The sequence below is a fragment of the Uloborus diversus genome, chromosome 1 (genome assembly GCF_026930045.1).
Source record: "Uloborus diversus isolate 005 chromosome 1, Udiv.v.3.1, whole genome shotgun sequence".
In the NCBI taxonomy this organism is placed as follows: Eukaryota; Metazoa; Arthropoda; class Arachnida; order Araneae; family Uloboridae; genus Uloborus; species Uloborus diversus.
Window position 1 is genome coordinate 8,099,067 of NC_072731.1, and position 22,486 is coordinate 8,121,552.

General features: G+C 33.2%; 1 protein-coding gene across 1 annotated transcript in view; it reads right to left on the reverse strand.

Moving 5' to 3' along the window:
- Positions 1–22,486, reverse strand: part of LOC129234416 (protein lin-28 homolog) — a 113,543-nt gene that overhangs the window by 12,907 nt on the left and 78,150 nt on the right. The gene's annotated exons all lie outside the window — the stretch shown is intronic.

The following is a 22,486-nucleotide window of genomic DNA, read 5'->3' on the forward strand; positions in this document are numbered from 1 at the left end:
ACCGCCCAGCACCGTCGAGCTCATTTCTTTTGAGCGCCTTCATGCAGTAGTGTTCGGGGAAAATATAGTGGAGTGAGGTTCTGTAGACAAATATAACGTGAGAGCAAATACGTTCGGCATTTAATTTATTTAGAAAACAGTGCAGTTCAGTCATATTATACAAAAAAAGGGGCTAAAATCGCAAAACGAGATGTAGTTCTGGTTTTTCAATATGTTGTTTGGGTCAGTTAGGGTAGTGAAAATCTAAGTTTGCTGTTTTCAAAACCCTGTGCTTGCTGCGTAATTCGCGAAAAACTGCAAAAATTTTGGACTTTTTTTAGTTTTTCTTTAATAACTCCCCTAAACTATATGATACTAAATGTGAATACCCATTTTAAAGCACAATAAATTTTTAAACAATTTAAGCTCAAATGGCGTTCTGTACGACCAATAGTTTAGGAGATATCGTATTTCAAACGTCGGACATTTTTGGCGAAAAATAAAAAAAAATATGCTTTGATCACATTTCTCGCCAAATATGGACATGAGTTCGCACTTTATTTGAAACAAAAAAAAACTGGACATATTGTTACAGTACATTTAATTGGCTTTCATTTAAGCCAAAAACGAAGTCTGTAGATTTAATAGTTCTTTTGCAATCGTAAAACAAACAAATAATCGGAAAATTCGACTTTTGAAGAAATGAGACAAAACACTTTTCAAGACAATATGGAAGATCCTATTCTAAACTAGTATGTTGTGGCCATCACGAAACTTTCTTCTATATTTTTCTTTTTCTTTTTTTTTTTCTGATCCCCCCCCCCCATGCTTGACGAGGAAGCAATATTCCCAACAAAAACAAAATTACACATGCAAAAACTTGACCCAATGTCTGAATTATTGCAAAAGCAAAGCAAAGAGCGAAAATTGAAAGTTATTTTAAAAGCCTTGCTTGAATGAATTACAAATATTTTATTTGTTAACAAACATAAGATGGCAACAGTTAAAAATTTTAAATCATTGAGATAATATTTCCTATCATATCCATACAATTAAAATCACGAGAAATACGCAGACGACAATCTATTACGATTTATCTTTCTTATTGTTGCATTAATAAAAATATTTTTATTCGCAAAAAAAAAAAAAAAAATCAACACCTCTTGGAGCGATCGGCGTCAAAATAGAACCAAAGCCTGTTTACATATGGATTCACATATATTCCAAATTTCAACCAGAACGTAGCATTACTTCTTGAGATAGGGCACTCAAAATGGAAAAAAAGAACGGGTGATTGCGCTACCCCCTTTTTAGCTGTTGACACAAAAATAAAATCAGTTCTTATACCCACTAAGGGCTACTTGCCAATAAATTTTTCTTTCATTCCGTTCATTATTTCTTGAGATACAGCAGTCACAATTGACGACAAAAAACGTTCTATAGCTCAACCCCCGTTTGAGTTATTGACACCAAATTGAATCAGCACCTGTTCCTGTTAATACCAACATATGGACCAAATTTTGTTTGATTCCGCCAGTAACTTCCTGAGGAATAGCAAGCACGCGTAACTCGAAAAACGTCCCATTGCTCCACCCCCCTTGGAGGAATTTGCGCCAAAAACTAATGGGCACAAGTTCACATAGGGGCACATATGTGTACTAAATTTCGTTCGATTTCATGCGGTAGTTTTTGTTGTAGAGCGGCCACAAAAAACTGGTCACACACAGACGTGACACACATACATACACACACACACACACATACATACACACACACAGACAGACAGACATTTTCCAAAAATGGTCGAAATGGACTCAGCACACCTCAAAACGTTCGAATCCGTCAAAATTCGAAATTCGAAAATTTGCACGAATCCAATACTTTCTTCTATATATTAGATATAGAAGAAAGTAAAAAAGGGCCAACGAATGATATAAGACTCAAATGAGTGTTTATATAAGTTATGTTTTCTGGCAAAAAAAAAAAAAAAAAAAAAAAAAGGCCAATAGTTGAAAATCCTATGCAGGTAACTGTGCAGGTAACGCAAACATTCCTTCCTCTAATACTTATCTATGCCTTTCACATTGATGAATTTTCGGCCGTATTTCATTTTTCAACTGGAAAGTTAATCTATCGAGTTTTATTTTGGACTAGTGGTACCCGCACGGCTTTGCCCGTAATAGAAAATAAAAAGGTCTTTTGGTTCGCCTGTATATTTACAAATAATGTATGGTGAATTTTCTCGCCAATTGGCTTGTGCCCATGTTACGGTTCCACGTTATGATAATTTCGTAATTTACTCGTCCATCTTATGATAATTTTGTTCTTAAAATTGGAATAGAAAAAGAACCACATCGAATTTTTGAAAAATCGCTTCGAGTGCACATCCCCATGCTACAAACTAACTTTGCGCCAAATTTCATGAAAATCGGCCGAACGGTGTAGGCGCTATGCGCGTCATAGAGATCCGGACAGAGAGAGATCCTGACAGACAGACAGAGATCCGGACAGAGAGAGATCCTGACAGACAGAGAGACTTCCAGCTTTATTTTTAGTAAAGATGGAAAATAATTTTGGTATCAGACGAATTCTTAATGAGATTTAATTATCCTAAAACAGACGAGCAGAGAAACAAAGAATAAATGAAAATGAAAGTTCTCTCTTTTGCAAAAGCAAATGAAACTGTCCAGGTTCATCATATCAAAGGTAAAGCTTTCGCGGTACACCAAGAATGAAAAGTGCCTCCCTGTACACTTTAGGTGTAATATTATCGAATGGCTGTACTTTGATTTGAATGACTGTACTACTGATTGAAAAATCATTGAAGCAGGAAGTATGGAAAATAGGGATGCTCCTAGAAACATTAATCAAAATGCTTCCACTTTTTCACTTAGCATCTCTCAATTCCTACGCAAAAAATGCTCGCCTTTATTTACAAGAGACAAGAAAACGGAATGAATTCAAAGGATTTTTGCATACACTGGAAGAAACTTCCCGGTTTTGCGAATCAATAAATTTTCGCCTAGTTTTTGTGAGCATACTTGTGTAATGAATGAACTGGTTCTGATGAAAGTAAAAGAGAGAGTCTGAAGGAACGAACCCATAGTTGTAACATATTAAACAATTCAGCTGTGTGCTTTTTCGGCGAGTTTAATGAATTATGTTCATGTTAAACTTTATTGGAGAACTGGAATGACTCAGGGACGTTTTCATTGTCTTCGGATACATCAGAACCGTTGCGCGCTAGCGCAATGTGATTACAGAATTTTACTTTTCAAATCGTGTAATAAACGACACCTCAATGACAAGGTGCTCTCTAGGTTTGGACTTGAGGGCATTGAAGATGAAAACAAGTAGGGAAACTAGTTGAAACATTATCCAAACCGCCATCGAAGAAAGAACAGCTCAACAGATCGCAAATCGATGATGGATAATAATAAATCAAACTTTTACGCCTCTTAAATTTGTACATCAGAACCAGACTGACGTAAGTCCAAAAATTGCGATTTTCCGTTAATAAATGCATTGTATGCAGAAGTCAATTCCGCATCGAGCCACGTGAATGTAATTCCTTAAAAAAAAAAAAAAAAAAAAAAAAAAAAAACTTTTTAATTTTTTTTACCAGAGTAAAAAGAGCGCGTGTCCCATCCTTTGCTTGCGTCAGAAAAAAGTTTTCCCTCTCTCATGTAAAATTACTATAATTTGGCTTACGTCCTTCTGGTTCAGAGGTACAGAGATTATGACAACAGAGTACTCATTTTATTTCTAAACTGAAGTATAATTATGTAGAGGATATTCCACTATAAAATCTGAAATTAATAACTCCAAAATAGAGCATCGTTTAAAGGGGTCTTTTTTTTTTTTTTGAAATTTCATGCACATCATGTCTGTAAATGATAAAGTGTTTGACAGTAAGAATGCTACTTAATTTTTTTTACTAAGTATCGATTTTCGCTGCTGTAAAAGATAAGCTTGCTTATTTACGAACGTGTTTAACTTTTCCTCGGATTATCCGGATTTTGTGTGTATCCGGATTGCCTTTGATCCCAGTTAGTCCGGGTGAACAAGATTCTACCGCATATCAAAGACAGTAGAAATGTACTATAACTATAATTGCCTACATATGAGAACAAAAGCAATTAAATAAAAATCAAACTAAATCAGTAAATAAATAAAGTAATTTGACTAAATTAATATTAGAATGTTAAAAAACACTATGGTATCTTTATGATATCTTGCAATTTGATCACGTGCCAAAACGTTTTTTAAAAAAATGTACGGAGACAGCAGTGGCGCAGCGAAGGGGGGGGGGGGGGGGTTAAAACACCACTCAGAGCCATTGTTTTTAACATAAATGCAATTTCTAATACAGCATTTTATGCATATGAAAGGGCTGTTTTGATCATAGAACTCCCTTCAGAAGGTATTTTTGATCAAAAATCCCTTTGGAAGGTGTTTTTGATCAAAAAACCCTACAAAAGGAATTTTTGATTTAAAAGAAAACCTTCAGAAGGTATTTTACATCTAAAGCCCCCTTTAGAGGTATTTTTGATCAAAAAACCCACTCCGGAAGGTATTTCTGGCTGCGCTAGTGGGAGACAGTAAGAAATAGAAGATGAAAATGTGATTGAAACACAGATTTGCAATAAAATGCACACATGCGTTTCGGGATTGCAAAGAACTTCTTTAGCAATGAGAATAACGAAGCGAACTTCGGTATGAAATCCTGTGATTCAATATATATATATATATATATATATATATATATATATATATATATATATATATATATATATATATATATATATATATATATATTTAACCAGCATTTTTTTCATGTCAATTTTTCAAAAACATTAAAGCTCTTCAGATTTTTTCCTGTCAATAAGTAGGGCAAACTTTCTGATTAATTTTTGTACAAAAATCAAAGTTGCGTGATTGTATTTCCGTATTTGTTATTCAACGAAATTGAACGAGTCATGACCTGGTGACCTGTTGAGACCAATTACAAGAAAAAGACGCGGAATAAAATATAAAGGTCGGGTTAGGTCGAAGGGAGATCAATAAACATTAAACAATCTTACAGATTGCGCAAAAAAAAAAAAAAAATAAAATTAAATTAAAAAAAAAAAAAATAAATAAATAAAAAAAAATAAAAGAAATAATTAAATAAATGAAATACAATGATTAAACAAATAAAAATAAAAACGCTTTTGTGTAAATTTAAGACACAAATAAATCTTTTTTTAACAAGTAGATTTTTTTGGAACCAAGTTAATTGCAAAAATCTTTTTGCAAAGAATATGTTTAAACACGAAGTTCAATCTGGAGCTCTATGAGCCTACTTCTTCCCGCATCCCGACTTCATTTCTCTAGCATAAGATTGGTGCTTCCTCAATAAGTTAAGGTTGCAAGTTATGTCAAAGATACATTTTTATAATTTAACACTGATTTCAAACAACAAAATATGCCTTTCTTCGGCTGTAAAAAGAAAATATAAGTAAATAAAAAATAATAATGAGGAATTTATATCAAATTCAGTTTCTCAAACTGTAAGGGTTATTTTGCTGTAAATTTCAACCGCTAGTAAGTCATCTATTAAGAACATTTTGATATAAACTATTTCGTCCGATATTTAAGCGCATATGCGAGAAGTAAATTGGAGAACAGAAATTATTTAAAAAATATTTCTCTCAACATATATAATTTCAAATCTGAATGCATAAAAAAAAATAAACATACAAATCAAGAACCAGCAACTTTTACACAATAAAAAAACAGCCAATAGATTAGTTTTTTAATAAAAAATTTTTTTAGTCGAATTCAAAATTAAAATAATAATAATATAAGTGAATGAAAATTGATAGCGCACCAAAATAATTGTTTTCTGTCAAAAACAATCGTTCTCAGCTATTTCCTTTGGGTAAAAAGACACATGCCTCGGGACGGTTTTTTTCCCCTCCATTTTTTCGTTGCCAAAACTTTAAAAGAAATTACAATTTAAAAAGAGAATTAAATTAAAAAAATTAGATAAGCAATTTTTAATCAAAAAATAAAATCGTCTGCAGATCTTTCTTTCAGGGGAAAAAATAAAGCACTCATTTTTCTTTTATTTGCAACTCCAGCGCTCCAATACTCTACCTCGCGGTGATTTGTAAAATTGAAGAAAAAGGTAAAACATTCCGTTCCACGTGTGTCTGTTGAGGTAAACATAGGCAGTTCGTTATCAGTATTTATTAACGCATTCTCGCATTCGATGTGTCTTAGATTGCTTTCAGGAACAGAAATTGTTTTGTCCCTAAATGGTATTCTCGAGCTTCTCAAAATAATGTTAGTTTCCATTATTTCCCCCTAAAAAGTGAGTTGATTGCCGTAAATAACGAAAGTGTAAACAGAAGAAAACTCTGGATTAACCGACTTCGCATTGGCATGAAAATAACAACGAATACGCTCGTCTGTTCGAAGCACTTTTTTTTTTCTGAAAGAGGATAACATTTTACTAAGGTAAATTTTTTTTAAATTACTTTGTGTGAATTTGTATTCGTATGATTTATTTATTTTTTAAACTAAAGCTCAATTTGATAACATTAGTTGAAGAATTAGGCTTTCATCTCCGTCTTATTTAAAACTAATTAATTTGACTAACCTTATTTCACTGCAACATTTCGTTGGAATGGACAGTATGCAAAAAAATATTCTTGAAAATAAAATGAAAACTGTTTAACCGAGAAAGAACGTTTAGAATTTAATCTAACAAAAACAAAAGCTGAGAATTTTCATCGCTAAAATAGTGCGTCAAATTTACGTTATTACTCATATTATCGGCTGAACAGTTTCGCCCAAGGGCCGACTAACTAAAAGTGAGGCCCAAGGCCCACAATAATTTTGAGGCCCCCTAAAGGCTATTATTTTAAAAATGTGTGTATTTTTTGGTATAGTTGTAATGCTATGCATAATTCTTTAAGTAATTTGGAGCCCCTTAGGAAGAGGGGGCCCCAGGCCTAGTAGGCCTGTGCAGTAATCAGTCCTGGTTTGGCCAAAATATTTGTTTAGGGTTATAGTTTTAATATTGTGCAAGGGGGGGAAAGAACCCTTTGCGAGATTTCGCTTGCTATTATTTAAGTGTAAAGAAATAATGGAGCATCAATTAAAAAGAAAACTACCACCATATATCCGTGAGAATTTTGCTGATGATTTGCATAGCATGACAGAATTAAATCATTTAATAGTGAAATTAGAAACTTACGAAACAGAAAAACTAAAATTTACTGATTCGGCAATTTGAGAAATAACTCAGCTACAAATGTAAAACAATTAGCACTTGCCAAACAAAACAAAGATATATCGTCTTCCTTTATTGATAATCAATTATATTGTCATATAATTAAATTATCTTTATTTAAATGTTGTTCTTGTCAGTCTTATGGCCACAATGAAACTGTAGTTCCATCAAGAATTGATAAATAATGAATTCAAGATAGTGGAAATGGCTGCTTCAGAGCTACGAACTACGTGATTTGTATTAATTTCTAACGTTTTAATGCTTCTTGGTTTCTCATTTCTTTCTACCTGAGCCAGAATATCCATAGTACTTTTTTTAAAAAAAAATAAAAGATTAAAGCAAAAAAATCATACTACAAACAAAAATTACTAGACTTATTAGCATTTTACGCGCTACAGCAGCGTTTGTTTCACCTTTTTCATCCGCCATTAGACGGTGGCTGCAATGCCCCCTATAGTTTATTGGAGTTGCGAGTTTCCAGTTGCCAAAAATAAAAATGTCGAATTGGAACTTATAAATGGAAAAATAAGGTCAAGTATTTTTTTTTTCATTAACGTCAATTGCGTTTCGAATTCAATTGATTTGGACTCAGTCACTCAATTTCCAACTTTTGTCAATGTTAAGTCTAGAAAAAATTGTATTTCGACTTTTATCTATAACTTTTTCTGCACACCTTGAAACCAAAATTAAAGAATGTATTCAGAATTTGGCCACTTTTCTCATTTCTTTTTCGTTGCTTTTTTTGAACGTTTGTTTTTGTTCTTTGTGAAAAGCTTTTTCCAACAAAGTTGGTGCCAAGCAATTTCGCCTTTAAGTTCAGAATCTAGATTTGATTTAAATATCCTCCCTTTTTTTTCTCTATTTTGTTCTTTCTAAAAATCAAGTGCAGGTTCTATTTTTTTTTTTTCGAGTCGCAAATGGCTCAACCAAACAATCGTTATATTTAGGTTAATTCGAAACAGCCAATAAAAGTTAAATTAAAAGTTTGAGAAATAGGTCAATATAGAGAAAGGTGGTATACTCTTTGTGCAAATAGCTTTTTCTAAAACGTCTTCTTCCCTCAATTTTTAATTGAAATTTTATCGATTGCTTTGGAATTAACTTAAATGTATAGTTATTAAGATTAACTACAACTTTTGAGTGTTGTCATCGAGAAATCATGCACTTATTTTTTTTTTTTCACACATTTTAGCTTGAGATTATAAAAATAGTTTCTATGAATTGATTTTTAAATTTTGTTCTGAAGAAACAAGTGAGAAAGGTGCTCTTTTTATTTCGGGTGGCAAAAGCGGTAACTATTTAACAACTTTTTCCTTATTAACTTTATTAACTTTTGTAAGATTATTTTTTGTAAACTAATTTTTGAAATAATGTAAAAATTAAAAAGAAACATATTAACATGTCAAGTATAACTTATTACTTTCCTTTCTTCTTCAGTTTCTTTTCTATTACTTATGCGGTTAACATTTATTTTAAACTATAATGAAAATGAATTTTATCAATTTCTCTTAACATATTCTAATACAAATTCAGTTTAAGAAAGAGCATTATTTGTAGGTTGGTGTTCTCGTTTAATAACAAATTTCAAACAGCATTCTCAGTTTGCTTTTTAAGTCATTTTTAAGTATTTTATTCTCACTTTTAGGCGAAAGCATTTTATTTGGCTCACAGAAAACTTGAAAGATTTAGTTTTAACCATTTCCGAGCGCATATTGATTGATTCACCCGCCGAGAGTAATAAATATTGAATTTCAAACATTACGTTTTGAGTTAAAGCCACCACAAAAAAATCGACGAGCAGACATTTTCCAAAAAGTCGGAGCACCTTAAAGCGCGCAAACCTGCCAAAATTCGAAGATTGAAAAATTTAACCAAATTCAATACGCTCTTCTGTTTTTTATAGAGAAAAGACTTAAAAATGAACAGTCCGATAAATTTTTCCGACAGAAAGCAAGCAATCCATTGGCGAGAAAACTGGCGAGATTTTTTTTTTAAATTCAATTTGTTTCGACGAACAACAATGGTGGTGCGATTGGGAATCGGAGAACGCATTGCAGTTTCCGCGTGCGGAACAGGGAACTCCGCCGTGCATTCCACACTGCTGCAACGAACTCATTTCCTCTGATCGATAGAAGTTGCTCTCACAGCGCGGCGAGTCGTCTTTAAATTTTTGAATGCTCCTTTTCAACCGGGCGAGACGGATGATTTGATGCAGCGGTTCGAGGAAAATATGGCAGCTACTAACAGAAAATTGGCCATTTTGAATCTGAAAAAGTACCATATTGGCCAGGCAGGTGTGCTCACCCCCCCCCCTGCCCAAGAGAAATTTCACCTCTTTAAATACTATGGAACACCCCCACCCCAAGAACGAGATACCTTTAAAATTCAGATCAAAGCCCTCTAACATTACTCCCCCCCCCCCCGGTGATAAGTTTCGATGCCATTTTCGCCATGGAATCCCCCCCCCTTCGGGGGCAACCCTGGGTTTGGGATCAAACTTCAGAATGAAAATGAAGAATTGTATTTTTTTAATGAAAAAATAACTTTTTAAAAAATTATATTTTGAAACTAGATTTAGTACTTTGATCGTAAAAGTATGTAATAATTATAAAGTATATTTTTTCTTACGTCTTAATATAATTGGAAACAAATATACAATGAATGTATAACATATTTTTCTTTTATTCTTATAAAACTCCCAAAAAAACAAAGTGGCAAAAAAAAGAAAAAATGGTCAAAAAATCTGGGGGCTGTTCGCAACTGGTGTTGCAACACTATTTTATGCATTTTTGACTCAAAGTGTCACGTTTTACAATGCATCATTCCCTCACCCTGTCACATATCTTGCTTTATTACATGAACATACACTTGCAGTTCAGAAACAAAGCACGACGCTATTGATCCTATATCAAAAGTTATTTTTAAGTTTAAACTAAGTTTTAATGACACACACATTTCTGAGCATAAAAATTGTAATTATTACATGTAGGGATTGCAATATCGTACCAAAAATGCAATATCGACATTCGTTTTTTTAATTTTTTTTTTTAACGTCATACCGGAATACCGGTATTGGAAGTTTCCCAAAAATCATACAAAAGCATAATGTTTCGTTGCCGTATTTTTTAATTTGCACAAAAAGTACTTTATTAACCGACTTCAAAAAGGAGGCGGTTATCAGTTCATACCGTATGTATGTTTTTTTTTTTTTTTTGTTTGTTTGTCCACTCATAGCGTCTCACCTAGTGAACCGATTTTGATGATTCTTTTTTTAATGGATAGGGGATGGCTCAACTTAGGTCCCATTACTTTGTTTGACCATATTTGTTCTTTAGAAAAAAGTTATGGGCAAAAAACAGTAATTTTTATGCAATTTCCCTATTAAATGATATTGTAGCGAAGTTCGCACTTTTCATCCGCGGATAACGGTGGCTCAGTGGTAGAATTATCGCCTCCCACACGAGCGACCCGGGTTCAAATCCCGACTAGGACAAAGTGAATTTTACTAAAATTTCGTTTCTACTGTTTCCCGTATTTTCTCGAATGTTCCATTAATTTCTGTATCTTTCCAAGTCTGGAAAGTTCCAGCACTTTCTCAAGTTGTATATAAGGAGATGTAACGTTCATTCGTGGTTCTGAATAAAGATCTCGAGTTGAGACTAACGAGTATTCGCTTCATTTGACTTTCACATTGTCTTCGCTATCTTCATCTACGCGACAATATGAAACTCATTGTTATAAAAGTTTGGTGCCATATAACAGTAGCATTAATAGTAATTGTAATGATAATTTTGAATAAAGGCTTTTCTAAAGCAATACAGTGATATAGAGCCGAACTTCTTACGAGGTAACTTCTTACTTTTACTGAAATATCCACATTTACACTAAAAAGAATGAAATAAAAAAATTTTGGAAAAAAAAAATAGAACCGACTTCAAAATTGCTCTAAAAAGTGAAAAATAATTTTATTCTTTAAACACCATCGATAATACTTTTAAACATAATTTTTGAAGTTGGCGCAAAAACAAAAAGTAAAATCCATTGTAACCATGATTCGTTCATATTTTTATCAAAAAATCATCCAAAGTTAGGAACGAAACATTTATATCGTTACTCAAATATGCTGTCATCAATGCGTAATGCATGTGGTAGTTAAGAAACTGGACCTGGTTAAATTTATACTTGTAGTTGAGTTATGGCTGTGAATGATTTTATCGATCGTTTTTGCGCCAACTTCAAAAATTATGTTTAAAAGTATTATCGATGGTGTTTAAAGAATAAAATTATTTTTCACTTTTTAGAGCAATTTTAAAGTCGGTTCTATTTTTTTTTCAAAATTTTTTTATTTACTTATTGTGAACAAATATGAAATGAAGGAACAAATACCATACTAAAAATCAATAATAACAAGAAACATAATTGTCACTAAGCCTGGAACTCATTTGAGTAAAGAAAATTCCTGCAGTTTAAAATATTCTTATTGAATTCATGCAGGCCGGGGTGGTGCTGTTAATAATTTGAAATTTACGATGTATTTGATCTTGTTCGTTTCTTCTTCTCCTTCTTATTATTATTTTATTTATTTATTTTTTTTTGAGCAATCACGATTGCTTATTGTTCTCATTTGACTGTTTTTGCCGTTACGCTGATTTTATTTTCCCGCAAGCACCCTCTGCAGCATCACCGTCGACTGGCCGCCTCATGATGCTGCTCCTCTGGTGAAAGCCGTCTCCAGGTTGCGTCAATTGAAAATACTGCTAGATAGGTGGCGCTAAAAGCAAAATAAATATTTCGCCATTTCACTTTACCCCGCTATTTCACTTTGCCTGACATTCCCCTACAATTCAATACTAAGCTTCAAGCTCGGATTATAACAGTAACATACAAAACAGTTTATTTTCTGTGTAACTTTAAGCTTTTAACTGTCAAGTTATTTTGATAATTTGGGTACATAAATTGTCAATTTTTTATGAAAAAACCAGATGTTTGGTGCAAAACTAAATATACTTAGTAGTTAAAAATTGGTTTTTTTGAATAACATGCATAAAAATGTCAAGGTTTTGTGCTGCTTATTCGTCTGAGGCGGTTGCCAGTGACAGTGGGAAAGATCGCTTCGAGTTGAGCATTATTTTCTAAAAATTAAATAATAAAAATAATTTGATTACTTTCTAAAAAAATACATAAATAAAGATAAATGAATTGAAATAAAATGCCTCACCCTTTAAACATACACCTCCGTCCTTTGAAACATTCAGAAAAAAGCTGTAACCAATTGAATTTAGAGCAATTCAACTTTTCCAGAGATAGGTTTGGGTTTGACGAAGAGATGAAGCTGAAATAAACTTCACTCAAAATATATGTTTGGGTATAACAATATGATGCACTGAAAAAAAAAAAAAATACTTCGAGTAATACTCGGGCTGTATATTTTAGATCATCAGTGCTGTGACCGAGATTATTTCGGGCACGACAGTTAAAAGGTTAAAAACCCGTGTCTGGGATCAAAAGGAAGCATTGCGAATTGTTGAAGTACTTTAATCTGCTGAAAAATGGTTACGAATCCACGTAATGAATACCACGACATGTGAGTTTTAAAAAGGAAGACATCTGAACTTGGATTCTGAAGAGAGAGAGAGTTCTAAGGTATAAACTAAAACTTGAAACAAAAGAAGCTGATGTGTTTATGAGGTCAGCCGGTTTATCTGCGGTCATAACTTTTGAGATGAGAAAAAGGTGGGAACTTGATTGTTTCACGATTAGACAAAAAGCTAAGTTCCACCGGGTCACACTGAAACATCGCCATTAATTAACGGTAGTTTCTTCCAGAAAGATTTCAAAACAACGATTTAATAACGAAGCAGTTCTATTGTAAGAATTAAATTTATTTTCTGCTGTTAATTTCCGTGTGAAAGGATTACATGACTTTCAAAACTACTTTCCGCTGCCTGCCGGGTAACAGGTAGAATTCTAGTCAGAGCTCTAATTTTCTCTCTGAAAAAACTTCTCAAATGTTTTGTCTGTCAACAGTCTTCAACAGTTGATCGTTTTCAGCGTAAGAAATGATTTTTTTTTTTAATTCTGTGTCCATTACGAGACTTACTTATGTATTGTTAAATCCATTTGAATGGACTTTACAGTTTAGCGCATATGGTAGGTTAACGAACAACGATCGAAAATTGTAGTTTTTGGCTTTTTATCGTTACAATTTCGGTTTCATTTCTTAGAAGGGATCCTGAACTTCAAAATAAAACGTGATTCTTGCATTATTTCAAACCAAATATTTATTAACAAACATTGCAAACACTTGAAAAACCCGCTTTGCCCTACCTGAGGACCTAAAGCGGGTAAGTTTAACTAAGTGTGATTTGGTACATTTGTCAATCAAATATAAAGTAATAAATGATTAAATCAACTGACTAGCTAAATACCATTATAAAAAAATAATAAGATTTTTAATTTAAATTGGCAAAGTGTGTGTGAGCATTTTTTTTTATAAAACATAAAGAAATAATTGATTTAATCAATAGACTAGCTAATTCCCATCATTAAAAATCTTTACATTTGAAATAAGAACAAACAGAATGAACATCAACGTTATCGGTTCATGGTGTCAAAATAACGTAATATTATTGTCAATAAAAAAGTAACCTGGTCTTCGACTAATCACAAGATACAGCCTATGGTTTATTTACGAAATGCATCATTTTTTTTTAAAGCCTGGTTAGGCTATGCCGCTTTACTGCTGCTTCGCTGGGACTGATGGAAACTCGGGGGGCATTCGGGTAAACACGACAGACGTATGCCTCGCCGCTTGCACACCATGTGGCGGCACATGAATGCCGACCCACTTTGGGCGATATACCCGCTTTGGGTCACCTTCCCCTATATTTTCACTTTTTTCAGGGAATTTTAAACTTTGGGTTTTAATTGTCACATATTCGAATGTAAGAAGCATTGTATAACGTAATATGAAGTATAGTAGGTCGAGGTATTACTTCCCGGCAGGTAAAACGCCCCAGTAACTGTATTTCACGGTTTCAGCAACAGAGTGCACCTCCGTCGACTGTTTCAAAAGCCTTTTAGTTTTACGCATATATTACAGTCATTTTGAGATACTTTTTAGAGGTAATTAGAGTTATATAGCAAAGTGAAAGGTAAGAGTAACACCTTTTAACGCACTTTAAAGTATTTCACATTTTTATTTTCCTATATTTTCATTTTTATCTTCACTTCGTTACTCATATTATGATTTGTATTGAGTCGCATTATTATGGTTTATTTCAGATACGCTTAGCTTATTATAACAAGTTTGGTTATGTTACTTCGAGTGGGGCATTTAACCTGATTGAGTGTGGCGAATTGCTTGACTTTCGAAGTAATATGCCCCAAAGCTGCAATTCTGTATTTTCTCAATAAAAATTTAATTCCTACTATTTAGTCATGATAGGTTTTACCAGCATTAGGATCGTCATTAAGAAAGGCAGGAGGTGTTATCTTTTATTTTTAGTGGCGGCTATTCGGGGGGGGGGCGACCGCCCCCGCACTTTTTTCATCATCAAAGATTGCCTTATCGTTAAGATTTCAATTTCAAAACATTCTGGGTGAGATTATCTGAACATTGATTTCACCAATTATATTGTTTATTGTTTAAAATTTCAGTTTTAAAACTTCAATTAAAAAAATTTTCTGGAATAAATTGTCTAGATCCCCGAGTGCACTTCCTCCTTCTTTTAAATTCAAAGATGACCTAAATTTTCGTTATAAAGACTCCTGTTTGAGGAAACAAATTAACTAAGAGAATCTCCCTAGATAGCGTAAAACTGCTTTTTTTAAAACTCCTATTTGGAAAAAGAAAATCCGGAGATTTTTTTTCTGAAGGCCCCAAAGGAAGTTCAAGACTAAGTTCTTAGGATTTCATCAGTTAAAAAAAAAAAAAAATATGTACTGGGAAAACCTCCGAATTCTTTCGTTCCCCCTTAAGTCAATAAAAGAGAAGTTTGAAATAACATTTTAAATGACATTTAAAAACTGTTTTAAACTTTGCAAAAAATTCTGTGAGAGAACTCCAAACCCCTTGCTCTGCTAAAGATGGCTTCAGTTTGACTCTTTAAGACATCATTTTAAGATTTTTTTCCGGGAAGAGCCTTCCTCACCCTTACATTACCATAAACAGTCTACACTTCTTCGTTTTTATTCTTATTATTCTTAATTAGACTTGAATTTGAAAAAAGAACATTACGAGTACAACCCTGGAAACTCCTCTCCATTCCCGAAACGTTGACAAAACTCTACTAAAACAGCGTTTTTAAAACTTCAATTCCTAAACATTTACGCTAGATAACATCAGAAGCCTCCACCTCCCCCCCCCCCGCATCACTTAAGAGAGCCTAAAATAGTCTTCAACTACAAATATTTGTCCCCGCGCTTATAAGCCCCACTCGCCGCCTCTGTTTATTCTTTTTTAACAATAAGTTTTTTGAAAAAGGTTTCGGATTTGGTGGAATTGGATACAGTGACTTACTCTATCAACTTTCTCAAAAGTTGTCTTGTGCATTTAAAATGATGATTGCACTTGTTGCGGGCGTGGTATACGGTCAAGCTCGAAACACATACAAATGATTAATTAATTAATTAATTTTATACAAAATGACTCCTTACATTTGAATATATCATAATTTCTAAAGCTTTAAAATTCTGGGAGTAAAGTGCAAATATATGCGCAGAAATGTCACACCCTTGCAAATGGATAGTGCAATATTTAATAACAATACACTGAATAATAAGCTTTCCCTGATTCCAGTTTCGATCTCATTATGACTGAGGATATGGAAGGATATTCTTTTTTTTACAGGTATGAAACGCTCAAAAGACGTGTGGCACCGCCTGCAAATCAGCTCAAAGTTACCTCGTGTCATTACTTGATCCATATACCACTGGCCAAAGTACAATAAGCAGCATTCCAAGTATCATTTAGAATCCATCGCGAGTGTTCGTAATCCAAAAGTGCCATGTCCCGTGTGTCTCTCGCTTGGATGATGGTGCGTGAAGCCACGCCCCATTCTTTCCGTTTGCCAAACAAATCCGATGCCATTCCGCGCAGTTGTAAATTACACTCCGTTATAACTCAGAAGGCGTAATTTATTTCGACCCGTCATATCCATCACGATCCGGTCATCCATTCGTGTGCCCACCGGACATTATTAATGCAAGACAAAAGGTGGGTAATCGTGGGATTCGGGTACTTCCAATTAGGTGTCCGAGCACTGTAATTGGCATCAGGACCTAAATTGGAGTCAACGGCAAAAAACCACACAGCGAATGTTTATCACTACTTTTTTTTGTCTTGTGTCAACGATGATTTGTTTTTATCTAGCTATAAAACACCTCTTCACTATATGATGCGTTTTTTTTCGTCTGACGCAAGTTTGGCAAGATACAATTTGTCCCACACAACGTGGCGAAAAGTTACGAGGCGCTGGCACCACTTTAACTGTAACATAAATCTTTTAGAAGTTGATTTAGTCATTCCAAATCAAGAAAGTTCTTTTTTGCACTCAAAGTTGAAAATTTTGCTGTTATTTATTACTGACAAGCAGGACACAACTGGGTCATTCCATGCGAAATGAGCAAATCAGCTGTGGCTGACATGTCACAGATTTCAATGAAAATTTTTATTTAGGTAAACCATGCATATCTATGAGGGAATTCAAAGTATGGAAGTTTAAAAACTGTTTGTTGCTTTGTTATTGAAATTAGAAGTTGATGCTTACATTAAGCCTAAATTTTCAGAGTTCATTGCTGCCAGTTTACGACTCCATTACTTTATAAGTTACAAACGTACACTTAAAAAATAAATATTTCCTCATTCTTTAAACAAATCTCTATTGGGAAAGAGCAAAGTAAAATTTATTCGGATCTTCTTTTGAATCTGAGATATTAACAGAGATTGAAATTTTGCCAATTTACTTCGGACTTTAAATCACTCTTCTAGCTCTTTTAATGAAAAAATAAGAGTAAAAATGATTCAGATTGAAAAACTATCTATAACTAACTATTTGCTCTAATTTAGTAACTGTTTATGAATTTCTTAATGACGAAATTGTACTTTAAAAAATCGAAAACTTCCAAAAATTTTATTTTTCCTCTATTTTAGATGTTTTTTTGAAGATGAGGGAAAGCTCTAAATTTACTCATTTTTTTTTTTTTACATAACATATTGAAGTGTCTTTTAGATGCTACTAAATTTTAATCACTGGTATCAGCATATTTTTGTTACTAGAGTAACTTGAACTAAGGTAAAATTTCATTCGTTACTTCTTTTTATTTTGTAAGTTTAGCAAAACTAATCATTTCTTTCGTGTTTCATTTTCTCAAAAGCATGTTTATGAAGTTCATGCTGAAATGTACATTATTTTTAATTGAAATAAATGTTAGTTTTACTCACTTTTGCATCATTTAGTCGTTTATCTAGTTCTTTGAATTCTCGTAATTTCACATAAGGGTCAATCCATACAGGTTCCATACAGTATGAACTACTCATTCATAAATTTGACAATTACAGCTGTAATCGGCAAATTTGTGCTTTTTTTTTAACGTTGTTTTTCTTACTTTACTGTTCAGCACGAAGGTATTTATTTATCTTACTCATTCATGTCCAAATATTTCTAAGTTATCAAATTAAAATAATTATTTTGAAAATTACGATATGTTTTTTCAGTATAATGTATTATATCGGGCACAACATACGTAATTTAAGAAGGTACCATGAAGTTTTCACACTCTTTATTTCTGTTTGTGTGTGAATTGACTAGCAAAATTGCTTAATTTCAAAGACCTGTATCTTTTTACAAACAAAATACAAAAAACAATATGTATAACATGTATAGTTAATTCAATGGAATATTCAATTGGCCAGGAAATTTTATTTTTAATCCCATCCCCCTTTGGCTTATAGGGGTCTAAAAATGTCATTTTTTCATTTTTTCATTTTTCCGATGTTTGAGGAGCTGTAATCTATAAAGGGTATGCAAACACACAGCAGCAGTTACATATTCTTTTTATCATGGTTCCAGTGATTAGTTTTTTCCGTATTTCATTTTGTGTTTCCGTCCCCTACGTGAGTTATTCCCCTTTGAAATAAATAAAATTTTTACATTTGGCCTTGAACTTTAACCTGTTGCCATTATTTTAATTATTAACTTACAGCTACGTAACTCAGCATGTAAGACTATCAACTTATGCACTTTAACATCAGAGCGTTAAATTAACTGTCATAAATGTAATTCTAATAGATTTTGGCCAAAACGAAAAGGCCTAAAAGTCCTATTTTTGACTAAGAAAATCACTTTTGATGACCTCTAAAAAAATCAAAGTTCCAGTTGAGAGAAAAAATAAAATCGGTTTTAAACATCTTTCATATGCAGCTTTTAGGGATATGATTTTCAAAAAAATTAAAAATCGTCGAGCGCACCCATCCGTCGAACCTGTATGGATTGACCCATAAAACAGAAAGAAAATGCTATTTTTCTGAATTTTATTTTACGTTTGGAAATCAATAACCAATTTCAAGTTTCTTCAAGAAAATAGTAGAAACACAGCTCTATATTCTTGTAAAATTTTAAAGTTGTCTGAATTCTCCCTCATTTGAATTTTTGTGTGTATGTGAAGGGGAAAATCATCATTTTAAAAAATGTCACTAAGTTTAAAACTGATTTTGAATATTAAGGACTTAAAATACAACTTCAAAAGTAAGGTATTTCTTTTATGATACTTAGCACATTATTGGGTTTTAATTTCATCAAAGCTAATGTATTCCTTAAAGATTGAGATTAAAAAATAAAATTGAGATTAGAAAATTGAAATGTTTTCCGTTTTTGAAACTCGGTTAAAAGTTAACTATAATAATTTTGAAAATTTTACTGATATCAGATTAATTACCCTACTCCATAGATTGAAACAACATATAATTTTTATGCTTTCATTAAATAGTTTATAAGATAAAAGATTTTAAAGTGCAACATTTAGCATTTATGAGAATGCCAATTTTCAATCGCATGTAACTATTTAAATAAAAAATTTTAAGCAAAAATATTTTAGATATTTTTATATAGGCATAAAAGGAACCTGTATACCAAATTTCATAAAAATCTGTTACCATGCGGCCACCACTTTTTTGCGAATTTTGCTCATTTCGTATGGAATGACCCAACTATGACTTTTGAAGATACTGAGCACTAACTTTATTTGATGCCGCCTCTACTCTTATACTATACAGTGAAGTAACACAAAATATTTTGATACTTACGTATTACCGCCACTAGGTCAAATTTGATGGTGCTAATATGTATATTGTCACAAGTAGCAATAATATGCTAGAAGCAATGTATATGTGAGAAAAAAATACATTATAAATTGTATAAGATGCATCAATTTACCTCTTCGCAATAAGACGTAAACATCTAAAGATTCTATTTTGTAACTGATAAATAAAATAATACTGTAAATCAGGGGTGAATTCATAAATGTTTTCACTACCGAAGTGGCAATTATAAAAAAAATAAATCCTGAATAGTGGTAATTCGTCCTGATGTAAATATCGTGTAAATCTTGGAGTGATTTTGTAATTTTAGGAAGACTTAAAATTTTAAGGAAACATGTTTTTTTTTTTTTTTTTTTTTGAGTTTAAATGTTTACATTTTGCTTTAGTGTGACATGGAATTACTCCATTTTAAAACAATTTTTGCTGCACATTTGATGCCCCCCCCCCCCCCGACCGTGCCTTAATCTAGCAATACTGACTAGTGAAAAAATTCTGTTCAAGACCTGGCAATGATAATTGAAGACACTGAGTACGAATTTTTTTTTTTTTTTTTGGTGCCTCCCCCGCCCCCTATTTTGATTATTCTACATAGTGAAGCAATAAAATATTTTGACACTTACATATTAACACAGTCATCCTAAATTTTGCGGTAGCTTATGCTACAATACGTATTCATTATAAAAAGGTAAAACTAATTAGTGTACGATAAATAAACATATAAGCTGTTGTCAAACTTTGCTAATCGCAATAAGCCGTCAATATCAAAATGATCTGTAAAAGGGTACAAATTGATTCCGCTAAAATTTTTTCATTCACATTAATACATTAAAACTTGCAAAATCATGGCATCATGGCTTCGAAAAGATGTATTCGACATGATGCACTAAGAATTCGAGCTTTAAAAGTTCTTTTAAATAGCTTATTATAACTATTATTAGAAAATCGCGCGTCAAAGTATGAAGGGTGAAAATTGCTCCTTCATTTGAACCAAGCAATTGCCTGTTTGGTGAATTTGGATCGTTGAAATTTTAATCCTAACTCCAGTGGATTAACCCTAAACTCCAGTAGATAGCGTTCATTGTTGACCACTTTTCTTCATTCTACGAAAATGACAGTCTTACCAGTAAAACAGTTAAGTTACCGGACCAGTTCAGCCTTGTCACAAAAAAGCATTTCCCTGCATGTCAAACATTACCAAAAAATATTATCAAATTATCATGCTATGGAGCGTTTCATTGTCGGTGACGTCAGGAGCGTTACTCGATCAGTGAATTAGCTATTATATACAAATACAAAAGTGATAGTGGCGACCAGCAACAGGCTCTGGGCCCAGCTAGACTGGTCCTAGTCAATTTACAATCCCCAGTGAAGATCAATGGCCCTCTTAAAACTATCTACTCCCGTGCTTATTACCACCTCTTCCGGTAAGCTGTTCCAAGGTTCCACTACCCTGCTATAATAATAATTTTTCCTAGTATCCATGTTAGCCTGAGATTTAAATAGCTTAAAACAATGACCCCTTGTCCTGTTTTCCGTGCTAAACTTCAGCCCCGTAACATTTTTCATTTTAATAAATTTAAACTACTGAATCATGTCCCCTCGGTCTCTTCTTTGCTCAAGACTGTACATTTTTAGCCTTCTAAGCCTGGAATCATAGTCTAAGTGAGAAAGTCCTTCATATTGGATAGCTGGGCAATGCATGGGAGCTTTTCTTCATTTTTATGCACATAGAGGCAGAACCAAGGTATGAGTGAAGAAGTTGAACGAACGTAGAGAGATGGCGAATCAGTCACCCTTAATGGCTGTAAGCATCTGATTAATTTCCGCACGATGTTTGCCACCTTCCCCGTAACCACATCACCCACAGAGGCTATAATTACTACAGCATTTTCATCGTAATCTTCTGTCTGATTGATCGGCCGCAAAAGCAGGTACTTAGGGGGCCTTAACGCAATTTCTAAGAGGTGGGGATCATCAAGTTCGAAGGCGTTTGACCTTCAACAGGTCTGCTGAAAATATTTGCCGCAGCTGATAGCTTAACAATAGAATTGACGAGGTGAGGTTTGCATCTATAATCTATCGACTAGGTGACTTCATCGTTGAAGTATCGCCGAATGGAGATTAAACTAATGTTAAAGTCGATTCCGTCGAGTTAAAATTAGTCATTTTGTATGCCGATATTCACTTATATCAGTGGTGCCCAACCTCTTTTGGCCTGAGAGCCGCACCTCGTAATAAAATGATTTCCACGGGACAGAACACAAGTTGAAAATATTTTTTTTCTTTTCTAAATAATGTGAGAAAATAGGAAAAAGGGAAGAAGATTACAACCACAAAGATTGACGGTATCATTACTTGATGCTTATTTTATTAATTCCGTTTTTTTTTCAGAAACCAATAATTGAACACTTGGCTCCAAATTTGTGACATTTTTACTAATCATGCTTTTCTGCTTGCTACATGGAACAAAACAACGGGCCACATGGGTCAGCTTCGTGAATCGTAGGTTGGGCACCACTGATTTGAGTCATTGGCTATAACGAATGTAGAGTTGATGTTTGTTGCTACGGACTCTCATGCGGCCAGGAAATCTGTATGTTATTAGCAATATAACCAATAAAATATAGTCTATAATACCATAACAAATGCAAGCATTTAATCCTTAAATGCATCGGGGTACCATTTGACAGCTTATCCAATTTAGTCTTTCAAATTACTAAAAGAAAAAATTGAAACTCTGTAGTTTCCAATAACCAAGAAAATATTCGTTGGAGATGATACTAAATCAATTTTAAACTGTAAATTGACCAATCTGATGAGAAAAAAAAATGGAAGTTTTGGTTTGATTCAAAATTATAGAAATGTTGATAAGTGGTGCTTCTATCTATCGTGAGCTTTCTGGGATA